This window comes from Octodon degus, unplaced genomic scaffold (genome assembly GCF_000260255.1).
Source record: "Octodon degus isolate 3935 unplaced genomic scaffold, OctDeg1.0 scaffold00012, whole genome shotgun sequence".
NCBI classification, from domain to species: domain Eukaryota; kingdom Metazoa; phylum Chordata; class Mammalia; order Rodentia; family Octodontidae; genus Octodon; species Octodon degus.
In genome coordinates, this window is record NW_004524588.1 from 2,705,572 (window position 1) to 2,709,073 (window position 3,502).

The following is a 3,502-nucleotide window of genomic DNA, read 5'->3' on the forward strand; positions in this document are numbered from 1 at the left end:
CCTTCTGAGACAACCAGAGACTTAAAAGTGGTTTTTGCGGAAAACAGTGACTCTTCATTTGAGCCTACAAATGCCTAATAGGTAACTAAAAGTAGAACAGTGCCTGACCATTTAGTAGCTTAAAACTTTGAGTCAGACCCTTGTTCAATTCTGCGCTTAGGCATGTTAATCATTTGGGGAGTATCTGTCTAAAAGCTGGTAAAAGGATGTCTTTAGTTTTATATTTACATAACCTATCCTTTCCCCTTTTAAGACTAAGGACACAAAGATAAGAGGTTTATGGGGACATTCAACTAAAAATGAGCACCCAGAAGTCTCTAGTCATTGCCCTAAACCTAAGTCACCTTGAATTTCAGTAGAGCCTCTTCAGACTGAGACTGCCCCAAGCAGAAACAATCATCTCATGGAGATAAAATTGCCCCCAAAGCAATAAGGCCTCCTGGAGCCACCTTGCAAAACCAGAATTAAGATAATGATCAACCAGACTCTAGTCACCCTAGCAAATCTAAAAAAAAAAAAAAAAAAACGGTCTGGTTCTTCTGTGAACACACCAGTCTGATCATCTTTGTCAGAGCTGCGCTACCTTAAGCACTTCAAACTGAAGTTCCTTCCCTGTTCTCTCTTATTTTCTAACTCTGCCTGTGCCTTCTACTGGCACATCTTAAATTTCTTTTTCTTTGATGATGAGTTAAGAACCTACTCTAGGGACTGGGGATGCAGGTCAGCAGCACAGCACCTGTGTGGTAAGTGTAAGGCCTTGAGTTCAATTCCTGGTACAAAAGAAAAACAAAAGAACCTACTCCAGGGTATGAGTTAAGGTCTCCATCGTCTTCTCTTTGGAAGGACAACCTTGGGCCCCATCTGGTGATAACTGGATGATAAAGTCTGCAGCTTCCTCCCTCCATGGATGGATTATAATTTGATGGGATTATTGGGAAGTAATGGAAATTTGCAAGCCAGAGCTTAGTTGAAAAGAGTGGGACATGGAGTGTGGCACTGTGGACCACTGTATATCTTTCCCTTGTTCTCGGCTCTTGTCCTAGCTGCTGTAAGGTGGACAGCTTTTCTACTCTCTTCTCATCCACCATGATGTTTCGGGCACAGGCCTGAAAGCAGTGAAATCAGCAGACCAGGAACCGAAAACTCTGGGACTGTGAACCAAAAGAAGCTTCCCTTCTCTAGATCTCAGAAAAGCATATGTGTGGACCAGTGAGTACAGCAGAGGTTGCAGATGCTGAAAAGTAAGGAAATCACATTTTAGCAAGGTTACAAAATTATAAGGCTTCATCAAGTTCTCTGGAAGAGATAGAGACTAAGCATAGCTTATTGTTGGCTAGTAAAACTATAAAATGCCTACATGTGGTCTGGTCAGTCCCTTGGCAGGAAATACAATGCACTGTCACTCTGGTTGATTGAGAGGAAGTCAATAAAATAACTGTTTACAAAAATATGGAGGTTAATGAGCACTTTATTTGCATCCTGGGGCTTGAACCCTACGTATGTTAGGCAAGCATTCTACCACTGAGTTACATAACCTGTTAATGGATACTTTAAAGAACAAGAGTAGCTATGGCAGAGAAGTCTGATGACAAAGAGAAGGAGGGTCCAACAGAACCCTTGAACCCAAAAAAAGTAGTTGTGGCAATAGTTGAGTGACTTCACAAGAGCTGTAGCCTTGGGTGGAAGAATGTAGCCAACCCACAGAGCCCCAGGTCAACAGCCAGGAGAAGAAATACCCCACCTTGCTGTCTGATCCTCTGCTCTCTTGTCAGCATCTCCCACTAGTCAAATACAATCAGATGCCAGAGGGAAAAGTTTGCCCAACCTACCACATGACTCACTGTTCTAGGATTACACCCTCTAGGAACATTTCCATCTATGTATAAAAGACAGGCACAAATAATGTCTTACAACATTGTTTTTAGTAGTCATACACTGGGGCTGGTTGGGAAGAATCTAGAAGTTTTATAAGTAAAGACCAGGTGTATTGTGGTGTATTCATTTGTTAGAATGTAATACAACCATTAAAATGATGGTGCTGTGTGTGTATGTGTGTGTGTATGTACCTGTGAATGTTAGAGAGATACATGTAGCATGGGAGATACAGAATAAATATATTTAACACAACAGAAAAAGTAACTGCTGTAATTATTTACATGTCATTCATATGTATATATATACATATACATATATACATGTATGTATAAAAACATTAGTGGTGAATGGGTGAAATCAGAGAAACATAAGTTATGGTAGTGGCTTCCTGTGATGGAGGAGGAAAGGGGAATACTATGAAAAATAGAAAAAGGAGCTGTGTTAATCAGAGCTCCCTACTGAGATGGAATCAATAAGACAGATGAATATATGCAGTATGATGAAAAATATATTGAATGATTAAGAATTTTAAGATGTGTTACAGTAAAAGACATTTTGCCATTAATCTACCTCAAAATACTTAAAATATACTTATCTTTTCATTTCTGCCACTTTCTGTTTTTTTGTTTAGGGTTTTGTTCTGTTTTGTGACAGAGTCTCAATTATGCAGTCTAGACTGGCTTTCACCCCACTATGTACCCCAGGCTAGCCTTGACCTTGCAATGATCCTCCTGTCTCAGCCTCCTCCATGGTGGGATTACAGGCAGGCACCAGCATGCCTGCGTCTGCCTCTTTCTGAGTCAGTTCTGGAAGTCCTCTTCCACGTCTTCTCATGGCTGCCTCAGTTTTAAATCAATTTGAAATTTGTGCGTCTGTCAAATAAAGATATTACAGTGTGTCCTCTTCTCCTTATTCCCAGGACCCAGCACTGTGGAACTTCTGACTTTTCCCCCAAATCAAAAACAAATGAAAAGTAAGTGTTTTGAGTCATTTCAGTACATCAAGGCAGCCACACAATGCAACTCAAGATTCTCAGAAAGAGGATTTCCAGAACTGTTTCAGAAAATGTCAAGAACAAATGGATAAATGTATTAGAAATGAAAAAGAGTATTTTATGGGGGATTGATGGCAACGTACCTTTCACTGTATAATTTTTAAGTTTGAACATTCATTGTAGTTTTAATCATACCTTGTAGATAGATAAACAGGGATGGGTGGGTGAATGGATGGACAGATGGATGGATGGATGGATGGATGGATGGATGGCAGCAGGTTTATGAAAAGAATTGGCTCACATAATTATAGAGATTGACAAATCCTGTAGCAGGACATTTGCAAACTACAGACCCTGGGATACCAGCAGCAGGGCTGATTCCAAATCTGAAAACCTCTGAACCAGGAAAGCTAATGGCATAATGGTCAGTCTAATGCTGAAGGCCTGAGAACCTGGCATAGGCAGCTGGTTCATCTCTTGGGATCCAAAGGCCAGAACTGATGTTCAAGGATGAGCAAAAAGAAGCACTTCCCTCCAGAAGACAGAGAGAATAAACTCACCTTCCCCCTCCCAACCACACCAGCATATACCAATACTGCATTCCTTTATTTGGCTGAATAAAATTGCAATATA

At 40.5% G+C, this 3,502-nt stretch overlaps 1 long non-coding RNA gene across 1 annotated transcript in view; it reads right to left on the reverse strand.

Moving 5' to 3' along the window:
* Positions 1 to 809: 809 nt before the first annotated feature.
* LOC111815158 overlaps positions 810 to 3,502 on the reverse strand; it is a 9,946-nt gene continuing 7,253 nt past the window's right edge. The window contains exon 2 of the long non-coding RNA XR_002819934.1: positions 810 to 1,106. This is a non-coding gene — a long non-coding RNA (uncharacterized LOC111815158). The remainder of the gene's footprint in view (positions 1,107 to 3,502) is intronic.